Source organism: Bubalus kerabau, chromosome 23, assembly GCF_029407905.1.
Source record: "Bubalus kerabau isolate K-KA32 ecotype Philippines breed swamp buffalo chromosome 23, PCC_UOA_SB_1v2, whole genome shotgun sequence".
Taxonomy (NCBI): domain Eukaryota; kingdom Metazoa; phylum Chordata; class Mammalia; order Artiodactyla; family Bovidae; genus Bubalus; species Bubalus kerabau.
Genome location: NC_073646.1, coordinates 43289975 through 43303577, shown reverse-complemented (window position 1 = coordinate 43303577; position 13603 = coordinate 43289975). Strand labels below are relative to the sequence as shown.

Here is a 13603-nt window from a genome sequence, read left to right as displayed (position 1 = left end):
TCATGGGGTCGCAAAGAGTCGGACAGGACTGAGTGACTGAACTGAACTGAACTGATGAGATCAATGAATGTAATAATGTAACTCTAGATATGCAAAGAAGCAACAAGAGGGAATATTCTCCTGGGCCAAGAGGCTAGTAAGACAGGTCTGGTCCTGAGACTTTTGCTACTTGCAAGGTCTGGTCTAGTAACACACACAATGGCCTGTCAATGGAATCTTCATTAGACCTGGGACACAAGGGTCCTGAAATGCCCCCAAAGCATGGTCAAATATGTGGTTATGAAGGGACCCTGCTGGCTGGAAGTTGGCACTTGCCAGCTGTCTCTACAAAGATTACATCCTGACCACTGCAAGCTGCTGACCTTGAAAGGAGTTCAGGGTGGAGATCAGATATAAGGCACTGTGTGCTATGGGAAAAACCCAGAAGAACTGGCCTTCAGAGAACCGGATGTTTTCAGGTAAAGGTTTTTATGAGCCCAGCTTCTCGCCTCTTCTTGCACCTAGAGAAACACTAATGGCATGATCCAGTGTCTAGTCCTGGTTCTCCTGTCTAGCTCCTCGGGAGCTTTTCTGCTTCTCTCAATCTTTGGGCCATGTATCTTTAACTTTCTTGTTAAGTTTGTTTCTTCTAGAATACAACAAACCTCCGAGTGATAGTTTGACAACAATATTCCCTGGCCAACACCCAGACAACGCTGAAACAAGTTGCCTTATCGTTCCATGGGCTCTCATCTCCTTCTGTAAATGCATCCTGGCAGAGAGCAGGCAAAGGGAACCTAGAACCCCACAACGGCCCTGCAGCCTGAAGAAGCCAGAGCGGTCATCGCCCCCTTTCCCCTGAGAACGGGTTCACAAATGCCTGAGAAGGGAAATAGGTAGATCGTTAGATATGAGCAGCATATCAAAAGGGGCCAAAGAATTGGCCCTAAAAATAGAGAGGGAGGAAGGTGGAGACCCAAGGACAGAAGAGCAGAGAAAACCAAGGGGGAACGGAATACAGGAATGAGAACCAGACCCTGATCGTCCTTCCCTCCCCCATGGTGTAACTACTAACGGATTTCAGGTGCTCCTGAGCAGTACAACCTGTCTCCCCTCCTAGCCCATAGGGAGAGGGTCTTTGACTTACTCTCCGCACCCCCTCTCATCCAATCAGCAATGACCCGCAAGACCCCTATCCTGCTCCCTGTACCCTGGGTATAAAATTGGACTAAGGGCCCCTGTTCAAAGATGGTTCTCTCTTGATCTGGCCCGCTGTTCTAATAGCGTCTCCCACGCTAAGAAACTTTATTTCCCTCTCACTCTGTCTCATGTCAGGAAATTCTTTTTCAACCAGAGCCCAGACCACAATAATTTTCCTTACTGTTGTTACAAAATACTGATTAAATTTTCCTATCTAAAATAGGAATGTCTGATTTACTTAGAGGGATGACTATAACTGACACAGGAAACTCCATGAGGCTATCAGGGGATTTCTCAGAAGAAAACTACAGGCCAGGAGAGAGTAAAATGAATATTCAGAGGGTAGAGCAATAAAAATTGCCAACCAGGAAAACTCTATTCACCAAACTTATCCTTCAAATATGAAGGGAAAATAAAGGCTTTCCTAAAGAAAAGCTGAGGGAGTTCATCACCACCAGACCTGCCTTGCAAAGAATGCTGAAGAAGTTCAAGCAGAATAAAAAAGACACAAAGTAACACATGAACACACACAAAAGTATATAACACACTAGGTAAGGTAAAAATGTAGAGTCAGATTTAGTTAATTCCAGTTACTTAGAAGAATGGTATATTAACAACTTCAAGTATAAAGGTTCAAGGAAAGGATGACTAAAAGTAACTACAGCTAATACACCTTATCACCAAACACACAGCATCAAAGAGAACCAGAACATCAGAACATTGCAGAGGAAGAGTTAAATGGTGGAGCCACTTCAGTGGCTAAAAAAGCCAGGTTGCAATCAGCACAAGACAAACTGTTTTAGGTATAAGATTTTAATGTAAGCTCCATGGTAACCACAGTAAAAATCTAGAGTAGATGCAAGAAATATAGAAAGGGGAAACAAGACCACGATGAAAAGCCACCAATTTACAAAAGTAGGCAGAAACAAAGGGAAAGGGAATCAATGGAGACAAAAAACAACCAGAAAGCAATCACTCAGATGGCAGGAGTCAGCTCTTACAATCAATACCCAGTCTAAATGCAAAGAGAGTGGGTTCACCAATAAGAAGACACAGATGCTTAAAAAAAAAAAAAAAAAAGACCCAACTATATGCTGTCTACAAGAAACTCATTTCAGCTTTAAGGATACACAGAGGCTCAAAGTGAGGGGATAGATAAACATATTTGACAGGAATGAAAACAGAAAGAAAAGGGGCATAGTAATTCTTATATCAGACAAAATAGACTTTAAGAAAAAACGATAACAAACATCAAAGGAGGCCATTGTATGACAAAGGGTTAATACATCAAAAAGTATACACACACACACACACACACACACACACACATACATATGCAAAGATATAAAACAACATTGGATCACCTAGGTATTTTAAGCAAATAATAACAGATCTATAGGGGAAAAAAAAAGACAACATTACAACCAGAAAAGACTCATGAATAGACATTTTAGCGAAGCCAACCCATGTGTGACCAGATGACAGACTCAGCGGGCTCATTAGGCACTTGTAATCATTCTGTCTGAGTAGCTCTCTTTTTGATGCCCTGCCCCACACATATCACCTGCTGCACCTCCCTGGCTCACCTGTGTTCTCTGATCAGGGCTTTGCTGGGCTGCATCTGGGTTCCCCTCCCTGTACCTGCAGCATGGAAATTGCCTGAAGGCAGACAGCCGGGAGTCATCAGATGGATTTGTGTATCCATCTTCACTCTAGGAACTTAGTCCTGCATGGCCACTGTCCAGGATCTGAAAACAGTTGTTCCCAGTATTTTGTTCAGCTTTCTAATTACCAGTGCCAGGTGAGGAAGTTCAGATACTGTTCCTCTTAAAGCTGGAAGTGGAAGTCACATTTTATTTTTACAGACACTCTTTGAATCAGTAATTCTAAATCAGGTAACCATATATGTTTGAAAGTACCTTTTGCTTCATTTTCTGTGTTTTGCTCTTGCAAATGTGAAAACAAAACCAAATATCAAGAGACACACTAAAACAGGTTTTGTTTTCTGTTTTTCCTGGTTGAACTTTATGCCAACAAATCCTAGGTAAGGACTTAGGAAGCTGCAACTCCAGGGTGGCAAGAATAAAGCAGCAGCATGCACCTCCTGCAGCATGGCAAAAAAAGGCTCTCTGGTACCATTAAGATCCCTGTTGATTGCAGATCCTGTGATCTTGCTGGTGCCTTGACTTACTGTATATTGTCACCCTGCTTATTTAACTTATATGCAGAGTACATCATGAGAAATGCTGGGCTGGAGGAACCAGAGATCAAATTGCCAACATCCACTGGATCATCAAAAAAGCAAGAGAGTTCCAGAAAAACATCCATTTCTGCTTTATTGACTATGCTAAAGCCTTTGACTGTGTGGATCACAACAAACTGTAGAAAATTCTGAAAGAGGTGGGAATACCAGACCACCTGACCTGCCTCTTGAGAAACCTGTAAGAAGCAACAGTTAAAACTGGACATGGAACAACAATACATGGTTCCAAATAGGAAAAGGAGTACATCAAGGCTGGTGGTTTGGATGTTTTTATTTTAACTTTGGTAAGAAACAAAGAAAAAGCTACTCCCGCCTTTGACTCACAGCTGCCGGGTAGACGATGAGACCCCCGGCCAGTACCCTGTGGAGCACTCACCCAGCTCACGCCGCCTCCCTACCAGACCAGGGCCCTGTGGTGCAGGCTGGGCGGTCGCCTCTGGTTGTGTTCCCAGCCCCTGGTGAGGCTTCTGGTGCCCAGGAGGGGCTCAGGGCACGTCAGCAGAGAGGACAGGGGCAGGCTGAAGGCCATGAGGGTCGGTGTCCAAGGAGAGTCAACAGTGGCTGTGGCAGGGCCACCTCTGCAGACCTTTGTCCCCACCCAGTGACCACGGCAGGTGTTTACTGAGTTGAGGAAGGGGAACAAACTGCAGCTAAAGCAGACAGTCTTGGCCGCCGGGCACCACGTCCACTCCCACTACAACCATCTCTGTCTCACGCACTCGGCCCGGGCCCGGCACTGCCCGACGGTCAGCAGAACATACCAACACCCTAGGTAGTTCGTCCTTTTCTTTTTTCCTCCTTTCGGATACTTTATATACTTTGTGGGTTTGGCACTATTTTCATAACTTTTATTTGCAAGAAAGAGGATAAAGCTATGCTAGTTTGCTAGGGTTGCCAGAATAAAATACCACAGACTGAGGCTTAAATAACAGAATTTCATCAGGTTATCCCATCTCACAGCGCTCAGCTGCTCAGAGCTCTCCCTTACTGTGCTGTTTTCTCATATCAGCAGTTATGTTTCCTCTTTGTTGCCGATTTTAGTTGTCTTTTTTCTTAGTCAGTATAGCTAAGGATTTGTTACTTTTGTTGACCTGTTTGAAGTAACTTTTGTTTAAAATTGAATCTTGTCAGGTTATAGTGTATGGTTAATGTTACTAATATAGAAATTATGTGACAACATTTTATCAGGACATATCAGATTTTCATGAATTTCACATTTCCTGGTTGAACTTTATGCCAACAAATCCTAGGTATGGACTTAGGAAGCTGCAGTAATGTATTGGATTCTGGAAAAACATCACCAACAATGAAATGTAAAGCTGTTAATGCATACATTAAAAAGAAAGCTCAAATAAGCAACCTATCTTTACCCTAGGCAGAAAAGGGAGCGCAGACCAAACTCAAAGCTAGAAGAAGGAATGAAAATAGTTAAGATTAGATCTCAGATAAATATACAGAAGAGGAAAACCAAAGAAATCATTTGACGTCTAGCTAACTTTGGGGTGCTTCAGAGGGCCCCTGAGACATCCCAAAGAGAGATATTAAACTACCCGAGTTCACTGGACATGTTAAATTACATGGGACGTGTTGTCAGAAAGAGTGATGACTCTTCTCAAGTTATATTGTGTGGTTGATGATACTAATACAGATATCCTAGAAATTCTGTGACATTCATGAAAGTCGGATATGTTCTGGTAACATGCTGTCGGTTAGAGTGCTCGTTATCGTATCCAGTGTTTCAGGTCACAGCAGTGGCCAGATCACTTTGCCAATTTCAATTCAATCAGGTTTAAGCACGCCGTCTATGGCTTCACACTGGTGCCTTTGCAAAAATACTGCTCCTTCAAGATATATGGAAAGGACTTTTCTAAGCTTACCCATAAACAATTTTTTTGTTTGTTTGTTATCTGGTAAGCTGGTCAGACTGGAATTTAGTCTACTCTCTAGGTTAAGAGAACACAGTTTGCTTAGAATGAAGCTTGCCATCACAGATTATGAATTTCTTTACCTTTCAGTGATTTATATTTGTTTTTATAATTTTTTTTACTTCAGTAAATTAAATAAGCATTATTTAAGATTATGGTACATGTAGGATGGACCAAGCTTTCCCCACTCCTGCAAATTCCCTTAACCCCTCAGATTCTTCTGATGGGACCAAGGTCTCACTTCCCTCCAGAGGGACAATCCAAGCTTTTTATCAGCTGATCTGCCCCTGATATCAGAGTCAATTGGAGCATTATTTGGTCCATAATTTAGGCATGAAACTATGAGTACATAAAGGAAACATGACTTTTTGATGCAGGATGGCCATGATATTCATTGGATTTCAGAGAAAATTGGTTAAAATGAAACTTTTTTTTTCTTGGAAACTGCAAAGCTGGTTCTTTTAGCATTTGCGATTGAAAACGTCTAGGTTGTAAGGTCAGTTTTCATTCCAGTCCCAAAAAAGGGCAATGACAAAGAATGTTCAAACTGCCTCACAGTTGCACTCATCTCACACGCTAGTAAAGTAATGCTCAAAATTCTCCAAGCCAGGCTTCAACAATACGTGAACCATGAACTTCCAGATGTTCAAGCTGGATTTAGAAAAGGCAGAAGAACCACAGATCAAATTGCCAACATCCACTGGATCAAGGAAAAAGCAAGAGAGTTGCAGAGAAACATCTATTTCTGCTTTATTGACCATGCCAAAGCCTTTGACTGTGTGGATCACAATAAAGTGGGGAAAATTCTGAAAGAGATGGGAATACCAGACCACCTGACCTGCCTCTTGAGAAATCTGTATGCAGGTCAGGAAGCAACAGTTAGAACTGGACATGGAACAACAGACTGGTTCCAAATAGGAAAAGGAATATGTCAAGGCTGTATATTGTCACCCTGCTTATTTAACTTACATGCAGAGTACATCGTGAGAAACGCTGGGTTGGATGAAGCACAAGCTGGAATCAAGATTGCCCGGAGAAATATCAATAACCTCAGATATGCAGATGACACCACTCTTATGGCAGAAAGGGAAGAACTAAAGGGCCTCTTGATGAAAGTGAAAAAAGGAGAGTGTAAGAACTACCTTAAAGCTCAACATTCAGAAAACTAAGATCATGGCATCTGGCCTCATCACTTCATGGCAAATAGATGGGAAAACAGTGGAAACAGCGGCAGACTTTATTTTGGGGGGCTCAGAAATCACTGCAGATGGTGACTGCAGCCATGAAATTAAAAGAGGCTTGCTACTGCTGCTGCTAAGTCACTTCAGTCGTGTCCAACTCTGTGCGACCCCATAGATGGCAGCCCACCAGGCTCCCCTGTCCCTTGGATTCTTTAGACAAGAACACTGGAGTGGGTTTCCACGTCCTTGTCCAATGCATGAAAGTGAAAAGTGAAAGTGAAGTCACTCAGTCTTGTCCGACTCTTAGCGACCCCATGGACTGCAGTCTACCAGGCTCATCCATCCATGGGATTTTCCAGGCAAGAGTACTGGAGTCGGTTGGCATTGCCTTCTCTGAAAAGACGCTTATGACTTGGAAAGAAAGTGATGACCAAACTAGACAGCATGCTAAATAGCAGAGACGTTACTTTGCCAACAAAGATCTGTCTAGTCAAGGCTATGGTTTATCCATGTGTCATGTATGGATGTGAAAGTTGGACTATAAAGAAAGTTGACCGCCTAAGATTTGATGCTTTTGAACTGTGGAGACCCAACCACTCCATCTTAAAGGAAATCAAGCCTGAATATACATTGGAAGGACAAATATGAACCTGAAACTCCAATACTTTGGCCACTTGATGCAAAGAGCTTACTCATTTGGAGGTCACTTTGATTTGCCTGTGAGTGTGGGAGCCCAGCCTAGGTGCAGGGCCTCAGGGGCAATTGCTACTGAATAATGACATTAAAGCAAGTGCATTCCAGCCCTGTGTGACTCTCAGCACACAAGAGACTGGGAAAGCTATCTATCTTGGAGGAAGGAAAGGCAGGCAAGAGAATGTGTTTTCAGGGCTCTCCTCGCAGCTGGGGTTTGGCTCCTCAGGTCAGCCCACCAAGCCTGCTCCCAGGGCCTCAGTTCCCAGGTCAGGGCCGTGTGCCCCCTACACCTTCCGAGCCTTGCAAACACATTTCTAGGTGAGCGCAGCACTGCCCGTGGGGAAGGAGGCTTCGGGAGCGTATCAGCACCACAGCGGGGCGCCATGCTGGGGTCACCCAGCCGAGGGCACCTGGCACCTCCCATGGGCGTGCCATGCTGGGGTCACCCAGCTGAGGGCACCTGGCACCTCCCATGGGCGTGCCATGCTGGGGTCACCTAGCCGAGGGCGCCTGGCACCTCCCATGGGCCCCTGGTGAAGAGTGGCAGGCGCAGCCCTGGCTTGCGAAAAACTGAAGCGGAGAACACAGCTAGCTCTGGTAGAAGGAAGCAAACAGCCACGGGAGGCCTTTGCAGGCAGTTGCTGGCCCGCCCTGCGTTAGGGCTCCCTGGGCAAAAAATCAATAAAAATTGGTAACACCAACAATGTTACATCAATAATTTAGAAAGTATTCCTGATTATGTGTTGAAAATAATTAATGTAAAACTGTTTGTTGCTGTTCACTCACTCAGTCATGTCTGGCTCTGTGTGGCCCCATGTGCTGCAGCATGCCAGCCTTCCCGGCCCTTCACTGTCCCCCGGAGATTGCTCAAACTCAAGTCCATTGAGTAAATGATTATAAAGAACTCTACTTTTTAACATATGTGTATTCTAACTACAAGTGTGCTTTTTCACTTTTAGAAAGTAGTATTTGAAAATGAATAAATTACATATGAATCCAAAATTTGCCTAATTCACAAATAGAAATATTTAATTTCCTCCACTTTTCTATCCATGGAATATCCTGTTTAGCTTTGTATTATATTTAGCATAATGAACATTTGTTAAAATAAATGTCTATTAAAACAAATAAAATGTTACATATTAAAGTTTTACTGCACTGAGAAGTAAATATGGGAGCAGGGTATTTTAAAATGTCTTCATTATATTATTTAATATGACTAAAAATAATCTAAACTTAAAATATTACATATATTTATAAACATTATTTTTATTAAACCTCAATTTTTGGCTTCAGAAAATTATAAATAGTCAGACAGGAGAGTTTGAGAGGGGATATATTTATTTGTTCTGATATTCTGCTTCAGAACTTCTGGGGAACTTCCCTGGTGGCTCAGATGGTAAAGCGTCTGCCTGCAATGCGGGAGACCTGGGTTCAATCCCTGGGTCAGGAAGATCCCCTGGAGAAGGAAATGGCAACCCACTCCAGTACTCTTGCCTGGAAAATTCCATGGATGGACGAGCCTGGTAGGCTACAGTCCATGGGGTCGCAAAGGGTCAGACACGACTGAGCAACTTCACTTATTCTGCTTCAATGAGCAATACTTCCTCAAGTTAAAACACACATGTTTTGGCATCTGATGACAATTCCTTACTCCTGATAACTTATCTGTCTTTAACTTGTCTCTTCAGCAGTTCAGAGACTAGAACAAATGATTGAAGAGAATATTACCAGGTGATGGAACTCATTCTTTTGGGTTTTTCAGTCCAGAGAGAGATTGAAATCCTTCTCTTTCTTCTCATTTTAGTGGTATATTCTCTATCAATGGTGGGAAACATTGGCATGATTTCCTTAATCCAGTTGGATCCTCACCTTCACACACCCATCTACTTTTTTCTCAGTAATCTGGCCTTTGTAGACTTTTCTTACTCCTCATCAATAGCCCCAAAGTTCCTGGAGACCCTCCTGACCAAGCACAGGTCCATATCTCTCTATGCATGTGTGACACAGCTGGGCTTTTTCCTAAACTTCTTGATTTTGGAGACGTTCCTTCTTGCAGTCATGGCTTATGACCGCTCTGTGGCTATCTGCAATCCTCTTCTCTACATCGTGATCATGTCCCAAAAGGTGTGCATGCAACTGGTCGCAGGCCCTTACTGATACAGCTTTTCTGTTGCTTTCCTCCACACAGCTGTTACTTTTCGACTCATCTACTATGGCCCCAATGCTATTAATCACTTCTATTGTGATGATGTCCCTTTGATGGCCCTTGCCTGCCCAGACACCAGCCTCAGAGAGATCTTGATTTTTATCTTTGCTGGATTCAACATGATCAGCTCTTTGACCACGGTCCTTGTTTCTTACCTGCACATTGCGGCTGCCATCCTGAGAGTCCAGTCTGCAGAAGGGAGGCGCAGAGCTTTCTCATCCTGTGGTTCTCATCTGACTGCTGTCACTACATTCTACGGGACTCTGAGCTTCATGTATCTGCAGCCAAATCAAACCATTCCCTCGACACAGACGAAATGGCCTCTGTCTTCTACACAATAGTCATTCCTTTGTTGAATCCCATGATCTACAGCCTGAGGAACCAAGAGGTAAAAATGCCTTGAGGAAAGCCTTTGAAAAATGTTATTTCCTGTCTCTAGTAACCATTAAAATGTATCTTGTAACACTGACTGTCTTGGAACTATGCCACACACAGATGTGTTGTTTTTATTATCTTTGATAGGTTAATTTTATTTCTACCATTTTTATATGAGCAAAATGACTTTGCACATGTGTTCTATTTTTCATATAATTTATAAGTAAAAGGTTTAAAAGACTATACTGCACATTTTTAACAAATCGCTACTATTTGCATCTGTGACACTTGATAGTTTTGGCCTGGATAGTTTCTATTTAACTAATAATAAGATTTAGCCGCTGCTTTCAAAAATGTTTCTATTTTATACATTGTGGAGACAGAACAAGGGAGGTGGTAAAGGAAGTTTCTTGTCCATCCCCATGTCATTCCAGGCAGTAGCTGTTCCTCAGCTGCACCCTGTCTGCTAAAAATCATTCCTCTCTGCTTCTGACTCCCACTAGACTCTCTGTCGGTCACTCTCTGTAACTCCATGGTTCTCATGTTGTTTGAAAAGATGTCATTTTTCGACATGCAGATCTGGAAATCAGGGTCAGCTTTTAGAAAGTCATACTCTCTTTTTCTGTATCAAAACAAAAATGCAGACATACCCCTACACTCCCTCAGCAAAGCTTAAGATCCCTTTATATTTTAGGGATTTGAAGAAATTACAATGGTTTGACAGGAAGCGGTAGTTTAAAACCAAGTTATAAACGGGGTTGCTGTCAGATGTCAGGAATATTGTTCTATGTTGGGGTGGTTATAAAGTGATGCAATTTAAGACCACTTAAACCATCAAATGGAAGTCTTTTTTTTTTTTTTAATTCAGATTCAAATGTTTGGTGTCTACCATGTGGGTGATATTGTGAGCTATTCTCATAGGGCAAAATAAAAAACATTCCTGAATATGCTGAATAGTCTGCTATTTTGGAAAATACTGGCAAAAACTTGATTGTATAAGTTATTTAGAAACAGTTTAGCTTATTTTATCCAAGTTATCTTAGTAAGCATTTCATTGTTAAATTAGATTTCACATTTATGTGAAGACATCAATATTGCCATGTTAACTTATTTATATTAAACTTTATTTTAATATATGCCAACAAAGGTCCGTCTAGTCAAGGCTATGGTTTTTCCTGTGGTCATGTATGGATGTGAGAGTTGGACTGTGAAGAAGGCTGAGCACCGAAGAATTGATGCTTTTGAAGTGTGGTGTTGGAGAAGACTCTTGAGAGTCCCTTGGACTGCAAGGAGATCCAACCAGTCCATTCTGAAGGAGATCAGCCCTGAGATTTCTTTGGAAGGAATGATGCTAAAGCTGAAACTCCAGTCCTTTGGCCACCTCATGCGAAGAGTTGACTCATTGGAAAAGACTCTGATGCTGGGAGGGATTGGGGGCAGGAGGAGAAGGGCACAACAGAGGATGAGATGGCTGGATGGCATCACTGACTCGATGGAGGTGAGTCTGGGTTAACTCTGGGAGTTGGTGATGGACAGGGAGGCCTGGCATCCTGCGATTCATGGGGTCACAAAGAGTCGGACATGACTGAGCGACTGATCTGATCTGATCTGATGCCTCACCTAACCTCAACACCATTATTAAAGCAGCAACAAGGTGTTCTAAGTGGATGTAAACTGTACAAATTCTGAAGAGAAGCAATGAATTGCAATCCTGATTTTCATGTTCTTAAATCAACTTCTTTTGGGGTCAGGGAGCACAGTTGCAGAGAAACTAATCTTAGAAATCATGATTGGCAATTGCCAAAGATAAAACTCAAGAGAGGAGAACATCTTTGTTGTTGCTATTTTTCAAATAATTCCAAAAGTATAATTTAAATAGTTAAAAGCACAGCAGCAAGCTTATATAGTAAACTGCAGAGTAAGGACTGAACCTGAGATTGGTGATGTGAGAAGTGTTTAAAGGTTAGTGAATCTTTCAAAAGGAACCCGGTGCCCCTTCTGGGTAGCACACTGGATTCAGGGGAGGTTGCTGCAAAACCACATGTTTACCAAAGAAACTTCAGGTACTTTTGAAGAGCTCCTAGAGCAGAAAGGATGATAGCCTGGGACACTAAGAAAAACTAAAGTAAAACCAAAGTTCTAACATTGAAACAATACTGTAAAAGAAATATATTAGTTTCATCAGTCTGCGTTAATAAAGTACCACACACTCATTGACTTAGAACAACAAAAATTTATTTTCTCACAGTTCTGGAGCCTACAAGTCTAAAGTCAAGGTACTGGCAGAACCAGGCTCTTTAGAAGCTCTAGGGGAGCTTCCTTCCTTGTTTTTTCCAGCTGCTCATGGTCCCAGGCATTCCTTGTCTTGTAAACATCTTTCCAGTCTCTGCTGTCTTCTCATGGTCTTCTTCCCTCTACATCTGTGTCCAAATTTCTTCATTCTTGTAAGGAGATCACTCACACTGGATTAACAGTCCACCTTACTTCAGTATGACTTCATATTAACAATTGCATCTTCAACGACCCTACATCCAAATAATGACCCTATAACCCAATGATCCTATAATCAAACTCTGAAGTTCCTCAGGTTAGGAACTTAACACATCTTCTGGGGGAACACTTTCACTCAGAATAAGTGCATGTAAGTGTGTGCATGCTCAGTTGTGTTTGACTCTGTGTGACCCTATGGACTGTAACCCGCCAGGCTCCTCTGTCCATGGGGTTTTCCAGGCAAGAATACTGGAGTAGGTTGCCATTTCCTTCTCCAGGGGATGTTCCCCCAGGGATTGAAATCATGTCTCTTGCCTTGCAGATGATTCTTTGCTGCTGAGTCATTGGGGAAACCCCACTAATAAGTAAGGACAGTTAAAGATGTGCTGGCTCAAATGTATGGTGAAAACACACCTTATCTACATCTGCAAGCACAGTGCAGACAAAAAATAGCTGAGGTTTCCTAAGCTTAAGAAAGAGACTTGTAAGTACCTAAAAAGGCTAGTGAAATGGCCCAGATGATGGGTCAAAAGGGATCCAAAACCAGTTAATGTGACAACTGGACTCTTAAAGGTCATAACAAGCCCAAGCACTCATCAAGTAGTTAGGACAAAGGGATATATAACCTAATATCTAATATAGATCAGAAGCTTGAGTTTTTCTCCTTCTGGTTAAGACAGAAGACTGTCAGGAAGCATTTAACAGGAGGCTTCCTGTGTGCTGTTTTGGATCTGTCAGGAATTCTCTGCTCCTCAGGAATTAAGAGGAGAGGCAAGCCTCTCCCGGGACTGAGGAACCCAGGCATTTCCTTCAGTAGCGTTTCTATATGGTGATAAGTACCCTCTTCCTTCTTGTGAACCATAGGGTAAAAGTGATTGTTTACAAATCTCTGTAATATGGATTGCCTATGTTTTGTAAGTCTGGAATTTTAATCTTTATCTTTGCTGAGAATAACTACTTTGTAAGATGGTATATATGCCCACACCATGTTGATTAAAACACCTTTGCTCCATCAGAGCTTTGGTCCCTGTCTCTCTCTCTCTCTCTCTCTCTCTCTCTTTCAGGCTGATCCCCTGGAGCGCAGAGGCTCTCTGAGTTCATGTTCCTGCCCGAGCTTCTAAGATCCTCTCAAGAAGGTGCTCTGTGCCTTCACCCCATTGAGAGGGCGCCTGAAGCCTTCGTGAACAGAGCAAGCCCCATGCAGGGGCTTTATCGGCTTTCTGTGTAAACCAAGGAATATCAGCCCCTTTCTCTCCTTTACTTTCTTATCATCAACTCCGGACCACCA

The 13603-nt window shown here is 42.6% G+C and overlaps 1 pseudogene; it reads left to right on the top strand.

Moving 5' to 3' along the window:
* Window positions 1-3782: 3782 nt before the first annotated feature.
* Window positions 3783-13543, top strand: LOC129637690 (olfactory receptor 1038-like; annotated as a pseudogene).
* The last annotated feature ends 60 nt before the right edge of the window (window positions 13544-13603 follow it).